The 20,994-nt window shown below is 39.1% G+C and overlaps 1 long non-coding RNA gene across 1 annotated transcript in view; it reads right to left on the bottom strand.

Moving 5' to 3' along the window:
- LOC116656889 overlaps positions 1 to 15,693 on the bottom strand; it is a 48,938-nt gene extending 33,245 nt beyond the window's left edge. The window contains exon 1 of the long non-coding RNA XR_004311901.1: positions 14,995 to 15,693. This is a non-coding gene — a long non-coding RNA (uncharacterized LOC116656889). The remainder of the gene's footprint in view (positions 1 to 14,994) is intronic.
- Positions 15,694 to 20,994: the final 5,301 nt, after the last annotated feature.

The raw sequence follows: 20,994 nt of genomic DNA, 5'->3' as shown, positions 1-20,994 counted from the left end.
AACAACAAACTGCATCCTCAAGTAAGAAACCGTGGAGCAAATAACCCAGCTGACCTGCAATGGATGTATAACACGAGCAAGAAATTAACCTTTGTTGTGTCAAATAATTGAGATTTTGAAGTTATCTTTTACCACAGGAAACTCTAATCTAACCTGTCTAATACAGTGACAATGAGGCAGTTCTTCTGGGTTCAAAGAGATGAGTTTGCTGAATATTGCTCACATTGATACAAGACGCATATAGTGAAAAGAACACTAGACTATGATGGCTGGACGCATGAATGGATGGTCAGGTAGATACAAAGCTATGGAAGACAGATACTGATGGCTAGAGCATAGAACTAGGACTTAGGGATCCTGGGTCTAGTCTTACCACCTATTAACTGTGTCATCTTCCTTACCAGCCCATTTAACCTCTATAACTGAATATCTGTCTTCACCTGTATAACAGAAGTGATAACACCTACCAAGCCTTTTCAGAGGACTCTGCTGATAATTGTGGCCGACACACTCCAGGTGGCCCACTGTGATCCCTTCTTCCTGGTGTCCGTGCCTTTGTTTAACTCCCTCCCCTTGAGTGTGGGAAGGACAACTGAATATGGTGTAAGTTACAGGAGGTCACTCTCTGATTATATTATGTTATTTTCCAGCTTGATAAAGTCAATAGGCTAGTCGGGAAAGCCTGTGTGCCAGTAGCCAAGGGCCCAGCAAGAAACCAGGGCTCTCAGTCCTACAACCACAAGAAATTAATTCTGCCAATAACCTGGGTGAACTTGAAGTCAAGTTTGTTTTTCCCTAGTTGATCCTCCAGATGGGAATATAGCCCAGCTGATACCTAAATTACAGCCTCGTGAGGCCCAAAGCAGAGAACCCAGCTAAATTGTGCCCAGATTTCTGACCCATAGAAACTGTGAGAGGATAATCGTGTGCTGTTTTAAACAGTCAAGTGTGTAGTAACCTTCTATGCAGCAATAGAAAATGAATATAATAACTAAATTCGTGAAGGTGCATCAAAGCATTTAATAAACTAGAAAATGCTGAATACATCTTAGGTATTAGCCTCAAAGGATACCAAAAACTTCATGGAGATTTTACATGGTACAAATCCAAAAAAGTTACTCATATGCTTTGGGGAGTCCACAAGCCATTTTTTAAACCAAGTCTTCACATAAATTTCTCCAATCTTCCTTAAAATTGCAGCAGTTACTCATTTATTCTGACCTTCAAGTTCCAACAGCTGTGTCACCAATTGCTTGTGGTCTGTGATATGCATAACTTCTATATTGCTGTCAATAAAGACGAAATCTGGGGTTTAACTGCTCCTCCTTAGAGAACTATGAAAAGCCCAGGCTGTCCTAACTACGGATTCAACCTAATAGCTATGCTTCAGCCCGGATTTCAATAGAATTGCCACCTTCATCATTTTTACTATTACCCTACACATTGCTACAACTGTCATGAGCATCAGTGACTGCCTGTACTTTGTGTCTAAGTTTTTCATCCGGAGACTTTAAAAATGGATGTTGGAGGAATGTTGTTGATGTCAATATGCCAAATTTCATCTCATTTATAGGGGCATAAATGATATGCTCTCAATTTCTCTTACTAGTAATAACATTCCTTGCCTTCTATAGCAAATCTCTTTCCAAGAACCCCTGACCCATGTGTAATCAGCCTGTGGCTCTGGGATAGGGCAACATAGAGCTTTTCCCTTAATCATTCCAAATCTGCAGTATGATGATTACAATAATGCCCAGGAATGGGTATCCTTTAAGTGCCAGGCTCTTTACAGACATTTTACCTAATTCTCAAAACAACCCTGCAAAATAAGTATTTTCATTTCCATTTTACAGGTCTTGAAATTCTGGCTTAAGGAGAATAATTTCCTTACCTGGGGTCACACATCTGTAAGTCACTGAACCAAGATTTTAAGTCAGATATGTCAGATTACAAAGACTTCCTCCTTCCTCGACACCCTACGAACCCCTCTAGCACTGAAAACCAAGAACAGAGTACCAGTTTAGGACTATCTCCCAACCTTCCTCCATTCCTTAATTTCTTTTAATGTTCCAGCCCTCTCAACATAGCATCTGTATAATCATCAGTTCAGAAATAGAGTGGTGTCCAACTCTGCAAAGAGAAGGGAAGGATCCTATATTAGTCAGGAATGTGCTTAACTGTGAATGATTAAAAGTGCAAAATTACATTGGTTTAAACAAGATATGAGTTTCCTTCTCTTTCATGTCGGCACTGTATGGATTTGGTGGTGACTAAATCCAGGACCCAGCCCTCAGGAAATTTACAATCTAAAGGAAGAAATAAACAACTCCTAATAATGGGAAACAGAATGAACACTTTGCTATAATGAAAGTAGGGGGCAAAAGGTCTAAGGAACACAGAAGAAGTTATTTCTAATTGGTAGAGTCTAACAAGACTCCTTTGAGGAAGTGATATTGAATTAAGCTTTAAAGGTGAGAAAAAATTCAGTAGACAACAAAGGAGTTAGAAAGGTATGTGAGATAAAGAGGGGGAAAAAGACATTCCATGCTAAATAAATGACAAAAGTAAACATATATAAAAGTGCTAGTCTACTTCCCATTCACAGAGAGAGCTGTGGGTCTGGAAGAGGCTCCTTTTTCTTGTTCCCCCAATATCCGTTCTTCCTTTCTTCCATAGTAATAGAAATTTTAGCTAATTATGTGGTTGCTCAGAATAAAGACTGAATTTCCAGACTCTCAAATAGCAAGGTGGACCACATGACTAAATTCTGATTAATGGGATATGTGTGAATGTATAATGAGGCAGCTACTAAGAATCATCCTTATGAAACCAATTAGCACTGCCCTTAGCCTCCTCTACTTCTTCCCTTGTCTTCCTTCCTGCATGCTGGAATATTGATGAGGTGGCTGATGCTTGAGCTGCCATCTTGGAACTTGGGATGATCTTGAGCATGGAGGTACCAACAGGTCTAGATTGGCTTTTCAGTTGGGAAAGGAGTCCGTGGAGAAAAGATTATGCTTACTCCTTAATATCAGTTATGAGAATGTGCCCACCTGAAGCCACAACCCTCAGAGCAATGTTGAAAAGAGACACAGGCTACCAGGCATCAATGCTCGATTAGCCCACATTCTTAGCTGTGTTTTTGAATAATAAAGGGAGTGAATACCTGCTCATAGTAACACATGTTCAAATCCTCTTTCCCCTCATGTCTACTTCCCTCCCTACAGCTCTGCTCTCCCTCGATCTCCAAATACCCCTAAAAATTCCTCCAAGAGCTTCTCCTGTAACTTTAGCCCTCATGCCATTCCATTTCTCCTTCTACCCTGCTGAAGACTCCAAGCATGTAGCAGTATGATGGGGACACATATGGGGGCTGAGCTCTGGACAGGAAGTTTTCCATTTAATAAGGAGCCCAAACTAGCAAGTAACACAACTTGTCCCACAAAATATTTTTATATTTCTGTAGAATACAGTAAGAGGTAATGTTTTCAATCTTAGACTTTGATTCTCACCCCTGAATGTGTCTCCATTTCAATTAATAGGAAACCAAAGAACCTCTAAAGAAATAATCGAAAATATGAGCATCAGACAATGTGGCTTTCCTCCCCAAAAGCCATTTCCCTTTTTTTAATGGAAATACTGAGGATTGAACCTAGGACCTTGTGCACACTAAGCATGCACTCTACCACTGAGCTATACCTTTCCCCTCATCATTTCCCATTTTTCCTTACTAATAATATTTATTTTGTTCAGATTTGAGGGAGCAATGTGCTCAAGAAGTTTGGACCCCACCTCAGCCCTAGGAGATTAAACATAATTAAGTCATGCTAATCCCATTTCCTTTATCAGCAATTGTTGTGCAAGTGGACATATGACCCACTTCTGGTCAAAAGGACCTGAGGGGAACTTATTGAGGACTTCTCAGAATGATTTTTTTCCATGATTTAAAAAAATTAAAAAAGCATAAAGAAAGCATTCTCCTTCCTGTTTGAATTCAGTTGTGTGAGGACATGATGCTTAGAGCTGTGGCAGCCATTCTGTGACCATAAAATGAAATCAAAAGAATCACAGAAAAGAGAAGCTATCCTAGAGCCTGCACATCAGCTGTGCTACTGGATTAACAAACCTCGGAACTGTCATTTCCTGACTTGGGCTATGTAAACCATGAACTCTTATTTTTAGGTTTGATTAAATATTCCATTTAGTATAGCAAAAAGCATCCTACCTGATAAAATATTCATGAATGATATCCATTTACTTCCCTTTTACTCAATATGCCAAGGTTATTGAAGTTATTATAAATGAAATCATTGAATATTATTATAAATAGAATATTCACTTTTACTTAGGTGTAATTATAAATTAGATATAATTCATAATCTCTATCAATAACATCTGGTAGATATAATTAGAGTTCATGGGTGTATGAAGCTTAATCTTTACAAAGGCCCTCACAGTCAGGTCATTTTACAATGCCTAAAGAAAGTCTTCACCATTTCATTTTCATTTTCTTATCTGGCTGTCTGAACCCATTGGCTATCCAATTAAGGAGGTTGACAGCCAGGTGGTGTGTCCATGTGTATGAGCCACACTTTTGGTGCGTGAATTGAGAGTGGGCATACAGATGGCCCAAAGCATCTCAACAGGATGAAAAGCCAAGTGGTCAAACTAGAAGATCTGCACAAAGAGCAAAAGTGTTCATAAGACCCATGTGGAAAGTTTAAAAGTGAGAAACCAACAACAATGAGTCTGAACTGCTTTTCAGCTAATGCAGAGTTTACCTGAGTGCCCTGGGATGCAGTGTATGTTTATGTGCAGCCTTCTTCATGGTCATTTTTCATTATCTTGAATCTGGAATATCATGTACGCAGCTGTGTAATGTACCTGCCCTAATGTGCAACACGCTTATTTTTAAATGTCATTTATAGATGATTTCTCTCAAGTCTGCAAAGGACATAGTGAGATAATGTGGTGGAAAACACTTTGTAAGCTGTGAAGTACTGCAAAAATGTTGCTATTTTTATTACAATTCTAGCTTTTTTTATTTTAAAATATTAACATGAGCAAAGGCTTTATGAAAACCTTCCCATGGTTCCAGAGAGGCTGCTACTAAGGCTGCTACTAGGACGTTGCTAGAGGTAAATCTGTGCTAATGGTTTTGCCATTTTTATAGGCTAAAATTCTGTCCAAGAGACAGAAACAGTTCAGGAATCCCACTTCCTCCATTTCTTACAACAACTATGTAGTGAGCACTTCCAACCCTGGACGACGGAAGCAGGATTGACCCTTAGATCATCTGTAAAACAGAGGCAGCACCTGCTCCCTCTGTTCTGATCTCACTAGTCCCTACAGCAAGCACAAGATGACCCGAGGGTCCAGCTCATCAGGTGTTCGGTAAACACATGTTCATTCGTGAAAGAGTATGCAACTCTTTCTGTTCAGAGTCTGATTCATGGACTGGCAAACCGGCATCACGAGGAGCTTATTAGAAATGCAGAATCTCAGGCCTCATCCAGACCTACCAAATCAGAATCTGTATTTTCACAAAACCCCCAGATGTTCAGCATCCACCTTAAAGTGTGGGAGTCCCACCGCAATAGATGTCATCTGCGCTGTGTTCTTGTCCCTTCGGTCCACCCTGGAGGTGACCTGAGACAGTTCCCATGCATGTCTTGCCGCACATCTCCCTGATGGCTCTCTCTGACCCAGGAAACCTGCTGCTAGGCTGGGAGGTGCCAGGCAGGCCAGAAGTGCTGGGAACTTAGTGCCTTCACGGAGACAGCGGGTGGTTGGTGTACGAGCAGGACAGCTTTCCTGGCCTTAAATAGGGAAATTCTGAGGCACATTCCACATCATTTTTCAGAGGTTCTCCAGGGACACTAGACTCCAGTTGCCCACGGTGATGAGCCATATTGATTAGGTCTCACTTCCTCACACCCTCAGCATTGCTTCCTGGACTCTCCTCCCCAACAAACTGCTTTCACTCTAATCCTTATCTCAGGATCTGCTTTTGGAAGGACTCAAACAAAGACAAGTTGTCTTCCACTTCTGATAGTCTATGCTCTCTAGCCTGACCCCTTATGTTAGTCTGTTGGGGATGCCATAACAGAATACTGAGACAGGAAGGAAGGGGGCAGGGCACAACCACTGAAGGAATGACACAGCAGTTGAGGTTAGGACAAACTGGCTAGAATCAAGACAGTGGAAGATTCGACTTCCTGTAGACCTTGGGCCTCATTATACGCTCTCTGTAATACATTAGCATGCTAAATGACATGCTCACCAGGGCCATGACAGTTCCCAGGCTAATTGCAAAGGGTCACAAAGTGGGTGGGGCCCAATTCCTAGAAACCCTCGCCCCTTCCCCAGCATGGTTGGAATCATCCTCCCACTTGTTAGCGTATGAAATTACACAGCCCATAAAAACTAACCACCCCCACACTCTCCCTTCTGAGTGAGATGGACTGCATCCTGTCTATGAATTGTGTATCTCTTAGTGCCGTCTCTCTTGCCTTCTGAGATGGCCCACATTCTGTCTATGGAGTGTGTATTTCCCTGAATAAATTTACTTTCACTTTACTATTCCTTGCTCTTGAATTATTTCCTGAGGGAGACAAGGACCTATTCTCTAGCAATAATACCATAGACGGAGTGGCATAAACACCAGAAATTCATTTTCTCCCAGTTTTAGAGGCTGGAAGTCCGAGATTAAGGTGCCAGCACGGCCAGTTTCTGGTGAGGACTCTCTTCCAGTTTGCAGACAGCTGCCTTCTAACTTACATCCTGACACATTAAATAAATGCCCAACCAGTCCATGAGATCATGAGGATCAGAGCAAAGGGGGAATTCTGCCACCTGGCTTCTCATTCTGGTTCTACCACTAAGCTCCCTGGGCCTCTGTTTGCTCAACTGCAGTATCAGGACACTATACAGGTGATCACCAAGGTACTGTAAGTCTGAGTCCAGAGCAGGAGAGCAGGTCCAGGAACCAGGGTCTCCAGACTCCAAGTCCAGGGTCCCTTCCAAATGGCTTCTCCTAACAATGTGGGTAGGAGCTTTAAGAGCAATGGCAAAGCCCAACAAGTCATATCAAGTCATATCATTAAACAGAGGATGCACTTCACACTTTTGTTCCTCCAAGCTAAATCATTCTGATTACCACCAGTTCATGACAGCTCACACTAATGAAACGGAGCATTGACATAAATAATTCAGAAACTCACTAATAATTGGCCCAGCTGGAAGACATGTCTGCCAAAGGAAGCATCCCGGGAGGCCACCCAGGCTGGGTAGCTGGCAGGCAGGACTCCCAGTGCACGCAGATGGTCTGTGGTACAGAAACGGCCCGCTGCCAGTCTCAATATCAGGTTTAGGAAAGCATCAGATTCAGGTCCATTAGTGGTGAAGACTGAGGAGACCTTTAGTACATGTGGCCAAGAGGCCAAGAAGGCACTTGAGGGTTTTCAAAAGCTGACTAATGCATAAGTCTGTGCAAGTATTCTGCTGGCTTCCTTAATCAGATCACATCAATTCTTTGTTTCAGAACCTTTGTCTACAGCTGCCCTCATTCCACACGGCCTCTCCTGGCCTTGGATATTGCTGCAGTAATCTGATGGAGCATAATGAGAAGGATGCCAACCATCCTGTGAAACACCAGCTAGCCATTGGGCAAATTGACTCACTTCAGTGTTCTCCACAGAAAATAGGTGGAGTGTTGCAGAATCACCTGTGGAGTGACTTCAGGTAACACATACTCTCCCCCTTTGCTCTCCCCTCATTTCCCCCTGCCAAGAGCACAAAATTGTACAAAAAGCTTCCCAAGTGGATCTCACTGAATTCACTCCCATCATTGGAGCCACGCATCTTTGTTCTGGGCTCTCTCACAACTTGGAGTTCAATTAAGTCTATTTTTGTCTTCTCTGACCCAGAGAGGAGCACATTTTATACCAACACAGTCCTCAGAAAACATTAGCAACCACGTGACTATCATGCCAAAGACATACCCATGTGTGTGACACTAGCCACAGGAATGTGAATATGCCTCAGTTTAGATAAAGCACCGGACATCTGTGTGTTCAATGTGACTTTGAGCCTGTACCACAACGTTTGTGAATGCTTGAAGGGAGGAACTGAGGAGGAACTAAAGCACCCCAACAAGACGGTGTCATGAATGCCTGTACGTGGTGTGGTTTGATACCAACTAATCTAGACTTTAGGAAATGTCTTGTTGTCTGGCTATCGTATAATGATGTGTTGGGGCCATAGAACAAGTTCATATTTGTATCTGACACCTCTTGTGCCCCATGTCACATGCTCTCAGCCCACCTTTTTACTCCAGTCATTACGGACACAATCAACCATGCTCAGGTTTAAACTGACCACATAGTAAGTCAGCTATCCCAAATGTGCTGCCTACTTTCTGCCCCCAGGCTTCTGACACTGGCAAGCCATGTAAGATGCTACAAACCAGCCCCTCTGATCTCACAGATGTGTGGAAATGGGAGGGAGTTAACACCAGAGAGCAGCCCTTTGCCAACTGGGGATGAGACGCAGTAAATAAATTCTCCTCTCATCTGTCCCTTAAGAAGATAATCCTGGGGTACATTTCACACAGCTCCTCAAAGCTCCCAGAAGGGATCAAGTCCTGGGGTCCCATACTGGAGGCCACAATGCACCCTTGGATTGGCTCTTTCCCTGTGCAACATAAACATCCTGAATGCAAGACCTTGTCTCCAGCACTGCTTTCAAGAAGAACCTAGACCAAGCTAGCAGTTACCAAAAGTGACCCTACAACGCAGACCCTCGAGATGGGACTCTGGATTGGAATCTCTTGTGGTCAGATGGAGAGAAGGACCATATAGCTGTTGCTGAGTGAGGAGGCAACGACCGTGGCATGCAGTAGCATCGCAACCACAAAGATGCTCCTGGGGTTGAGGTGCGGGGCGGGAGGAGGTGCTGAGGAAAGGAGTGAAAGGAAGTGGAGCATTGGAGTAGGCACCAGCGGTGACACTTAAAAGTATGGGGCTCAGAATAATTATCATGATTGTGAAGCTGTCTGGTTTGATTTAATAGATTTAGAAACCTTGACAAAAGAAACTGACGGGCTTTGGTTAGCTAACTAGCAATTCAAAGCGCATTGTAAAACTCATAAAATCTCCCTTGTAGAGTTTAGAGACCCTTAAATCCTGCAGTCTGTGCTGGAATTCAGGGATAGGATTTAACTGTAAGGGTAGAAGAGCTGCAAAGAAAACTGAACAAACAGCCTCAACAGGTCTCCTATGACAAAGTCAGGGCCCAGATGTGAAGGGAGAGGGGCCTTTAGACATAGAAGAGATAGTGTGGAGACACGGAAGGAGGGGGACGCGGAAGGGCCCACGGGCTTTTCTCAGTTCCTGCGGACACACAAGGCAGCCCCAGGACGCACATAACTAGTTTGGAAACACTATGACTTTGGCTGTAACCCCAGTGGAGGCTCCTATCACTGTACTTTGAATTATGTTTTGTAAATATATCATTATCTTCGTCATATCCAAAAAATTACCCCTAGATTTCGTTATATACACATTCAATCTCTATATTTTAATTTTTAAGGAACATAAAGGGGAAAAAGGGAGGAGAAAAACTGGCAAAGGAAGTCACTAGGAGATTAGAAAGAGCAAAGGCTTTAAAACCACGCAGATGAGGGTTCAGACAGTAGGTATGCTGCTTACTGACTATTAGCCTTGAGCAGATAGTTTCTTCATCTGTAAAACGGGGAAAATTTTATTGTGAGTTGTTGGGATATTAAACAGTATAAAGTATACAAAGTTTAGAGAAAGCATTCAATACATGTTACCTGTATTATTAATTTTTTTCACTATTTGAACAATGGAGCCATTTTGCACAGCTAAGGATACCATCAACAAAACAAAAAGACAACCTACAGAATGGGAGAAAATATTTGCAAATGATGCAACTGACAAGGAACTATTTCCAAAGTATACAAACAGCTCATACAACTTAACATCAAAAAGAAAAAAACAACCCAATCAAAAAATGGGCAGAAGATCTAAATAGACATCTCTCCAAAGCAGACAGACAGATGGCCAGAAGCACATAAAAAAATGCTCACCATTACTAATTGTTAGAGAAATACAAATCAAAACTACAATGAGATGTCACTTCACGCCAGCCAGAATGGCCATCATTAAAAAGTCTACAAGTGAAAAATGCTAGAGAGGGTGTGGAGAAAAAGGAACCCTCCTAAACTGCTGGTGGGAATGTAAACTTGTGCAACCACTATGGAGGACAATCTGGAGGTTCCTTAAAAAACTAAAAATAGATTTACCATATGATCCAGCAATCTCACTCCTGGGCATATACCTTAAGTAAAATATAAGTCAAAAAGACACATGCACCCCAATGTTCACAGCAGTGATATTTACAATAGCTAAGACATGGAAACAACCCAAAGGTGAATCAACAAATGACTAGATAAAGATGTGGTATGTATCTACACAGCCATAAAAAATAATAAAATAATGCCATTTGCAGCAACATGGATGGACCTGGAGATCGTCATTCTAACTGAAGTAAGCCAGAAAGAGAAAGAAAAATGCCATATGATATTGCTTATACACGGAATCTAAAAAAAGGGACACAAATAAACTACTTATTATTTATAACTTAGATGATTGATTTCTTGAATATGTGTAAGCCCATTTGACTGTCCTTTATGATTGGATTACTGTATTCTGTTGATTCTTATCTTGTGATTGGCTTTATTCTTCTGATAACTATGTAAGTTTAAAAAGCTAAAGCTCTAAATAGTTCTTAGAAACAATGAACAGTACATATATGTAAATTTTTTTAAGTATGTGCAGTATATTGTATATATGTATTTACATACAATATATTGTATATGTGCAGTCAAATTGTACCTAATAAAACTGAAAAATGATTTAAAAAAAACTAATCCTAAAAAAAAAGAGCTCATCACAATCCATTTGAAGTACAATTGAGTACAATATAATCAGAATTTGTTTTACATATAAGGAAAAATTAATTAATTAATTTAAAAAACAATAGAGCCATGTCTTTCAACATAAAATGATCACTGACAATTAATATCATATGTTTGATATAAACCAGGAAAATAATTTAATTTACTGGTCTAGATGGAAATTTCCTTACTTTGAGGATGAAATAAGTCAATTTCTTCATAGTACTAATACAGCAATCCCAACCTGGTCGATTTACATATAATATATGAATCAGTTAAACTCATTCCTTAACAACAAAGCTAGCACAAGAGATTATATTAGAATCCCTTAGTTGAAAGTTCAGCTTAATTTTTATGGCATTAAACTGCAGAAGAATTTGGACTATTAGTTTTCAATCTTTGCTGTCGAGGTTTCAAACCTCCAAAATTGTCAGGAATGTTATTTCACTCCTGAGTTTTAGTGTCATAGCATAATGTGGAGCAGAGATTTGACTTCTGTTCAGTTAATCTGATCCTGCAGTCAGGGAAATAGGCCAAAACATCCTCTTCTGTAGCTAAACTTATGTATGGCAGCAGACTTTGAATTGGCCACTCCATCCTGAATTTTTTCTAGGCATAATCATGCCCAGAAACACAGCTGAGAAGAAAGCTTAGAGTAGCCAGACCAGACAGTAAGAGATGGTTGCATAATTCAGTTTAGAAACCCTTGACAAGACAGAGATCAACAGGGGATTGAATCAGTGTTCTCTAGTTTACAGGCTCCCTTCAGAGGAACCAACTGTAGAGCATTTCTATGGGATGATCCCTGCTGAGAAGTCCTTCCAGAGGGAATGTGCAATTCTACAGCCAAGTCTCATCACTTACATGAATGAATTTTGAGTATTTAAAAATTATCTTAAGTGAATATTTTTCCACCTAAGAAAGACAGTCCAAAGCCCAAATTATTTAAAAAAAAATACTGGTAGGTTAGAAAAGGATCACAGAACAGGTGATAGAGACAAAGGACTACAAAAATATAAAACCTTTCTTTTTTTGGAAAGAAAATGTAGTGCCATTCATTCTTTCATTCAGCACATGTTTATGGACAGTGTATTATGCACCAGCATTAAAACGGTAAAGACAAGTAAAACATAGCCCTTGCCTTCTAGAACCATATAGTTCACTCTATCTAAAGACAAACTGATAAAGTATCATTAAAAAATTGTATGTGAACAGAATGCAAGAGTACTGGGAAAATAGAACAAAGCCACTGAGTCTAATTGAGTTTTATATATAAAAGACAGGAACAATAAAAGGTACTTACACTGGCCAAACCCAAGAGGTCGTCTCAGGACACCCGGATTGGGAACATCCTTAAACAAAGTAGTTAACTTTATTGCTTTACCAGGTTAAGAGCTGTAACATGATTATGGAGCAGTAAAAGCATTTTTTAAATTATTTTGAGAGGCAGAAGAGTTGAGGAAGTTACCCATATATGATAGAAGAGCAGGTAAAAAATACAAAGGAAGTTACTCCTATTTCAGTCATATTATTTAAATTGCTTCTTTTGACTCATTAGTTAGACTAAGGGAGAATAGTTAAGCAAAGCCCAGCCAATCAGGTCCCCCTTCAGCAAATTTTGAATGGGGACCCAGCAACTCCGCTCAATCAAGGGTTTTTTCACGATGAGCTGGGAGGCAGAATAAGCAGGTCAACATAGCAAGAAGACAACAAAGCAGAGAGAAAAATTGAGTTGCTGGTATTAAATGATGTATTACCTGCAAATCCTATAGCATGTTGTCTGGCATATAGAAAGTGCTCAATAAATTCTAGCCACTAATTTTATCACAAAATACAAAGGTAAAAGAAAGGAGGGTCAGAGAAAACTCATACTTTAATGGAACCCAATAAAATAATTTAGAATAAACTGACAAATGAATAAAAATCCTGTATAACTGTTAGAATTTTTGTGTGTTTTGTACTGTTTAAGAGTAGTTTGAGATTCAAGTCCTGGTTCTGCTGTTTGAAATGGGAAATATATTTAACCACTTGGTATCTCAGTGCCTTTATCCATCATACAGGAACAGCACTACCTATGACTGTGCTGAGGGACGGTCATTATCGTCATCACGATCACTGCTGCCATTGTTATTCTACCATCCCAGACAGTTAATGGCATTGTCATCACTGAGTCTCGGGTCCCCAGCTTTAACTAAATACATGCTGACTTTTAGTCGACGTAAAATCAAACAATCCATTGTGCATATGATCATGAATTTTCTCTATTTGATATACAGAGCCACTCAAAGACAAAAGCCTAATTACAGCTGATTAGTTAGAAACATCCAGCTCACAAACATCACGATTCACAGTTACAAGTGCTGAGAAATAAAATTAGGATGCTGGGGACTAAGCATATAAAATGAGCAATAACCATAAATTGTCTATTGGCCCTGCACATTCTTCTGTCCCCTTCTCTGTTATCCCTTATTATCTCCCAGGGGCAGAAAGCCTGGGAACTAAATGTCACATATTCAGTTGCCAGCTGGGTACTGGGTATGGTTTAGTCTACAACAAGGAGTTACACTCATGCAAGACTTAGAAGGCAGAAAAGGGATGGAATTACTCTTCCTCCTCTGCTAGCTTTAGCAGACATGTGGGCTTCACAAACGAAGGTTTTAAAAATAGGTTCCATGTTCCCTTGAAATTCACCCCCTTTAAGGGCTGCAGAGAGGCTATGAGGTCAGCAGTGATTTCCTGTCAGTCCCTAGCCTCTGGGAGGCATCAGAATCTCTCTGGGTTCTCCAGTGGACCATAGCTATGGTTGTCCTCTTGACTTTGGCTTCTTCATTCCTCTTAATGATTTTGGTAGACAGCTTATTCCCCATATTAAATACTGTTCTGTTTGAAACACCTAGAATAATTTGTTTTCCTGCCTGAATCCTAACTGATATTAGTTTTTCTCTGAAGATTGGTCTTGACTCTCAAATCTAGCTGATATCTTTGAGAAATACAGGTAATAAAATGCCGGGAATTAACTTTAGAAATTCTAATTCATCGATAAAGTTTAATTCCAACAATAGTAACAACAACAGTGAAAAACTGCAGCCATTAGCATTTCTAAATGGCAAAGTAAATCACTTTTTACAATAAAAGAGACCTCTTTTTCATGACTCTCTCCTTAACTCAAAAGTCAGTCTAAAACAATCTGCTACAGACTGAATGTTTGTATCCCCTCTCTCCCAAATTCATATATTGAAGCCCTAATCCCCAATATGATGGTATTTGGAGTTGGGGCCTTTGGGGGGTAATTAAGTTTAGATGAGGTCATGGTGGGTAGAGTCCTCATGGCAGGATTAGTGCCCTTATGAGAAGAGGAAGAGACCAGAGTCCTCTCTCTCCCCAATGTGAGGACACAGCAAGAAGCCAGCCATCTACAAACCAAGAAGAGGTCTCTTACCAAACACTAAATCTGCCAGCACCTTGATCTTGGATTTCCCAGCCTCCAGACTATGAGAAATAAATGTTTTTAACGTAAGCCATCCAGGCTATGTGACTTCGTTATAGCTGCTCGCACTAAGACACCATCTAACAAAAAAGTCCATGCTTTTAACCGTGAGGTTGTACCTACTGCATTGCACTGTAATTGAGAACCACCATCACCTACTGGGGAGATAGCCTTGGGCCACACTGATACCTGTGCTCAGAATCCATCATCAGTGCTATCCCCATGGAGAGATAACACATTTTATAACTACTCTGTTTAAATTCTTGCTTTCTTGAACATAGAAAAGATTAACCATGAGTTAGCATAATTATTCCCATTTCTGGAAACAGGGAGGCTAATGCTGAAAGAATCCACAGGCTCAAAATAAGGCTGAGTCTAAGAGGGACCCACTTGAACTCAGATCGAAATAAATAGGCAGTAAATGCAGTTGCCAGCAGTCAATTCAAAACCCATGCAGCACAGGATGATTTTGTTTCCATCTAATTTAGCAAATATTACCTAAAAATACCCCAAGATTCTCACTCACCCAGCAAAAAGTCCAGGGTTGGGGCCCTTCTCTAGATTACTGGGTTGAACAGAGATGTGGTCAACGCCTCCTGTCTTGCTAGGCTCCTTCTGCTAATGAGACACAAAGCAGATGGATAAAGCAGCTGGGATTAGAACAGAGTGTTCTTTGAGGCTTTGGGTGCTGTGTTTCCACAGCAACGTCATACCTGGAGGAAAGCAGCCTTGTGATAAAGCCCAGCACGTCTGTCTCCATAACGACAAGATGAAGGCAACTTGGCCATGATTCCTCCCTATTCCTCCTCAGCAGTGACCACAGTAACTATGCTACACACTCTCATGCTACAGATAGACTAGTATTCACCTTGGAACTTCTTTGACGGATGTTTCAGTCAGGTTCCCCAGATGCAGACCCTGAGATGAGGATTTGTGTGATTTATTAAAGAAGTGCTCCCAAGGGAAACCAGGAAGGAAGCAGGGGTGGGGCGGGAAAAGGGAGAAAGCCGAGCAGCAAATGTCATTCCAAGTGCAGTCCTGCAGAGGGTGGCTTCAGCCTATTCCCATGGAGGAACTCAGAATGTAAGTTACACTACAGAGTTGCCTGCTCCCATCTGTCACTAGTTAAAGGCCACCCCAGGGGACATAATTCCCATGTACTTTCAGCTTTCTCCCTTTTAGGAAAACCAGGCTCTGGGAGACAGAGAATCCAGAGAAAGGCTGTAAATACAGTGTTTGGAAAGCACAGAAAAACCAGGTGGTGCACAAAAATAGTAAAATGGTATCCAAGGGGATCTGAGCAGAGCACCACCATTATCCACTGCATTGGAGAAGACTGGGGAACTGTGGGGAGATGGATATAAAAGAAAAAGTGAAGTTAGTCATACCTTCTTTCTCACACATCTCAGATAGTGTTTGCCTAGAGCTTTTCAGGCTGGGCTTTAATCCCAAGGTCAACTGGCGGCTACTGATCATCAACATTGTGCCTTGCACAGAAGCAAGAATTATGGAAACATCAAATAACAAGACATATTGTCCTATACAATAAGCTGAGATTTATGCTATCCAGTGAGAGACCATGTTTTGGTGCAAGCAGCAGGAAATTAGCAGTCATGCAACTTTCTTGCATGGCCTCAGTGATGACCACTTGATAGGGAGGATGGAGGGAGAATTCAAGTATTGGAAAAGGTACTGGAAAAGGATGGCTCCTCAACTCTGACATTCAGGACTTCAAGCATGAGTTTGATCCTTCCCTATCGCTCACTTTCTGTGTAACCTCAGACAAATTCATTAACATCTTTTAATATCAGCTTTTGCTTCTATAAAATGGAAATGTTAAAACCCACTCTGGTCCTCCATTTCTGGGAGGTTGCAATAAACATCATTTTCCCTATTATTCCCACTAAGTATGATTAAAAATTAAATACAAAATTATATAAGAAGACTCTGAAAGGTGGAGAGAAGGCAGACCAGCTAGGGACCTCATGACCTAAGGAATAACACAGCAGTGAACTCCATGAGCTTTCTTTTTGCCTCATAAGTCCCAGATTTGGAGCCAAAGAAGATGGCAAACTGACATGAGCACAGACTAAAAATAAGACAAAAGTTTGCTCACTCTAGCCAAAGGACCAGAAAAGGGGTCACCTAGCAAGACAGAAAACTTTCCATCAATGACTACTCTAGTCTAGTCCAACATCACAGAAAATACTGTGCCCCCACCAACCATGCATGCTAGCAAAGGTTAAGTGGGGAGTCTAGATTTCCACCCTTGCAAGGTTGTAATGAGGTACCCCATCACCAGCATCAGGACAGAAAGCCTCTGGTGAGCCAGAACTTTCATTACCACCAGGCAGTAACAAGCCTTCTCCCTCACTAGGTCAGTGGGGACCATATGTCAGTCAGAACTTCCACCTCCAGCCAGCAGTAATAAGATAACCTTGCCCCTCACTGGGGCAGTACCAGAGATATGTCCTTGTGGAGATTCAGAAATTTCCTCATCACTCACAGCCATAGAAAACAAACTTACAGTTACTGAGTGGGGAAGAGGGGAAGGAGGAATAAATTGGGAGTTTAGGGTTGGTAGATACTAACTACTATATATAAAATAGATAAACAGCAAGTTTATACTGTATAGCACAGAGAACTATATTCAATATCTTGTAGCAACCTATAATAAAAAAGGATATGAAAAGGAACTGAAATCACTATACTGTACATCATAATCTAATACAACATTGTAAAGCAACTATGCTTCAATTTAAAAGATGGGAATAAAACTTGGACAATGAAAAAAATCAATTAAAAAATTCTATTTAAAAATAAAGTCTATTTTTTTAATGGGCTTTCTGGAGAATTCTACCAAATTTTTAAAGAAAATTTAACACTAACTCTATACTATGTCTTCTGGAATCTAGAAGAGGAAACTGATTCCTTTTAGGAAGCAAGTATTATCTTAATATCAAAAACCAGACAAAATCAGTACAAAAAAAAAAGGTACTAGACACCAATTTTGCTTACTAATATAGACATGAAAGTCTTTAACAAAATATTAGCATTTAGAATTAAATAATGTGCAAAAAGAATTACACACTATGTTTAAGTAAATTTTATTCAATATTCCAAAATCAATCAGTGTAGCAAGGTAAAGGAAACCATAAACAAAACAAAAAGACAACCTACAGAATGGGAAAAAATATTTGCAAATGATGTGACTGACAAGGGCTTAACTTCTAGAATAAATAAACAGCTCATACAACTTAATAACAACAACAACAAAAAAACCAATTCAAGAATGGGCATAAGACCTAAACAGACATTTCTCCAATGAAGACATACAAATGGCCAATAGGCACATGAAAAAATGCTCAATATCACTAATTATCAGAGAAATACAAATCAAAACTACAATGAGATATCACCTCACACCGGTCAGAATGGTCATCATTAAAAAGTCCACAAACAATAAATTCTGGACAGAGTGTGGAGAATAGGGAACTCTCCTACACTGTTGGTGGGAATGTAGTTTGGTGCAGCCATTATGGAAAACAGTATAGAGATTCCTCAAAAAATTTTAAAATAGACTTACCATATGATCCAGCAATCCCACTCCAGGGCATATATCTGGAGGGAACTTTAATTCAAAAAGATACATACACCCCAATGTTTATAGAAGCACTAATTACAATAGCCAAGAAGTGGAAATAACCTAAATGTTCATTAACAGATGACTAGATAAAGAAGTTGTGGTATATTTATACAATGGAATACTACTCAGCCATAAAAAAGAATAAAATAATGTCATTTGCAGCAACATGGATGGACCTGGAGACTGTCATCCTAAGCGAAGTAAGCAAGAAAGAGAAAGAAAAATACCATATGATATCACTTATACGTGGAATCTTAAAAAAAGATACAAACCAATGTATTTACAAAACAGAAACAGACTCATAGACGTAAAACAAACTTATAGTTACCAGGGGAGAAAGAGGTCGGGAAGGGATAAATTGGGAGTTTGAGATTTGCAGATATTAACTACTATATATAAAATAAATAAACAAATTTGTACTGTATAGCACAGAGAACTACATTTGATAGTTTGTAGCAACCTATAATGAAAAAGAATATGAAAAGAAATATATGTATGTATATGTATGACTGAACTATTATGCTGTACACCAGAAACTGGCACAACATTGTAAACTGACTATACTTCAATTTTTAAAAATGGAAAAAAAATCAACAAGTGTAGACCAACAGATTAACAGGCTAAGAAGAAAAATCATTTGATCATATCAATCAATGCATAAAAGATATCTGACAAAATTCAACACTCATTTGTGATAAAAACTTTCAGAAAAATAGAGAGATGTCCTCAACTTAATCAAGAACATCTAACAAAACCTCACAGATACTCTCATACTTAAGTATGTTCGGAGATTGAATACTTTCACCTAAGATCAAGAACAAGACAAAAATAACCACTTTCACCATTTTTATTCAATATAGTGCTGGAAGTTCTAACCAGTGCAATAAGGCAAGAAAAGGAACTCTGTAGGAATCTACAAAACTAAAAAGAAAAAAAAAACCCTCTTTATCTAATATGTTATACAGCAAGATCACGGAGCACAGGATAAACAATGAAAATCAGTTTTATTTCTATATACCAACACAAACATATAGACATAAAAATTTTAAAACATAATACAATTTACAACTATTAAAAATATTAAACATGCAGGCATAAATCTAGCAAACCATGTCTGGGACTCGTATGCTGAAAACCACATAACACTAATGTAAGAAGTCAAAGAAGATCTAAAGAAATACAGAGACACACCATGTTCATGGACTGGAAAACCCAGCATAGTAAAGATGTTCATTTTCCCCAAATAGATATAGAAGTTTAATGCAATTCCTATAAAAATCCTAGAGAGACCTATTGTATATAGAGATAAGATTATTATAAAAAATTTATGTAAAGGTAGAGAAAGTGGAATGGCTAAAACAATTCTGAAAAATAATAAGAAAGTAGAAGGATCGGTCTACCCAATTTCAAGACTTATTGTATAGCTACAGTAATCAAAATGGTATAGTATCAGCAGAGGGAAACATTCATAGACTGCTGGAACAAAACATCGAATCTAGCAATAGACTCAGAAAAAATATGCCTAATGGATTTTTGACAAAGATGCAAAAGCAATTCAATGGAGGAAAGATAGCCTTTTCACCAAAGGTGCTGGAACAATTAGATATTCGTAAGCAAATCATGAACCATGACTTAAGTTTCACACCTTATACAAAAATTAAGCAAAATAAATCGTGGACTTAAATGTAAGATATAAAAACTATAAAACTTTAGAAAAAACTAGAAATCCTTGGAATCTAGTGCTGGCAACAAGTTCTTAGATTTGAAACCAAAAGCACAATCCATAAAAGATAAAATTGATAAACTGTACTTTATCAAAGCTTAAAACTTCTATTCTGTGAAACGCCCAGTTTAGAGGATGAAAAGGTAAGCTACAAATTGGGAGAAAATATTTGAAAACCACATATCCAACAAAGGATGGGTGTCTAGGATATATAAGGAACATACAAACCTCAAAAATAAAAAAATACTATTCAGTTAGAACATGGACAAAAGACATCAAGAGACATTTTACCAAAGGAGACATACAGATAGCAAATAAACAGATAAAAAGATGTCCAATATCATTAGCCATTATGAAAATATAAACTAAAACCCACCATGAGGCATCACTTCATCCTCATAAGAAAGCCTAAAATAAAAAATACTGAAAGCATAAAATAAAATAGCAAGGTTAAGTTTTAAATAATAGTAGTTATTACAAATGTAAGTTCAACTCTTGGTTTAGATGGTAGAAAAAATCCAACAACTATTGCTTACAAGAGCCACACTGAAAACAAAATGATGTGGAAAGATTGAAAATAAAGTGATGATTACAGACAAACTTTTGTGTTCAGCACAGATAGATGATAGGTAGGTAGGCAGATAGATTTATAGATAGATGATACATACATACATACATACATACATACATACATACACATACATACATACATAGGTAGATAATAAAGGACAAAATTAAATCAGCTTGTCAAGTTGAGTATTTGCATAGCTTATGCTTTTGCCATACCACTCCTAAATGTATGCCCAAAAGAAACTCTTGTACAGAAATTCTCATGTCAGCATCGTTTGTAATAGCAAAAAGGTTAAAATCCCTTGATAGGATAATAAATTCAAATGGTGAAATACTTTATAGCAGTAAAAATGAATGAACTTCTGTAACACAGAATATGGATGAATATGATAGCATGATGTTGAGTGATAAAAGCAAGTCCCAGAAGACTATATACAGCATGTACACTCTTCTTAAAGTTTAACATCAGATAATAAAAACCAATATATTGTTTATATATATGATACATATATGTATATATGATATATATGTGGTAAAATAATGTTTTAAAGCAAGGTAATGACATACACAAAATTTAGCATAGCTAT

Source organism: Camelus ferus, chromosome 2 (assembly GCF_009834535.1).
Source record: "Camelus ferus isolate YT-003-E chromosome 2, BCGSAC_Cfer_1.0, whole genome shotgun sequence".
NCBI lineage: Eukaryota > Metazoa > Chordata > Mammalia > Artiodactyla > Camelidae > Camelus > Camelus ferus.
The sequence above is the reverse complement of the archived record's forward strand: the minus strand, read 5'-3'. Positions and strand labels throughout refer to the sequence as shown.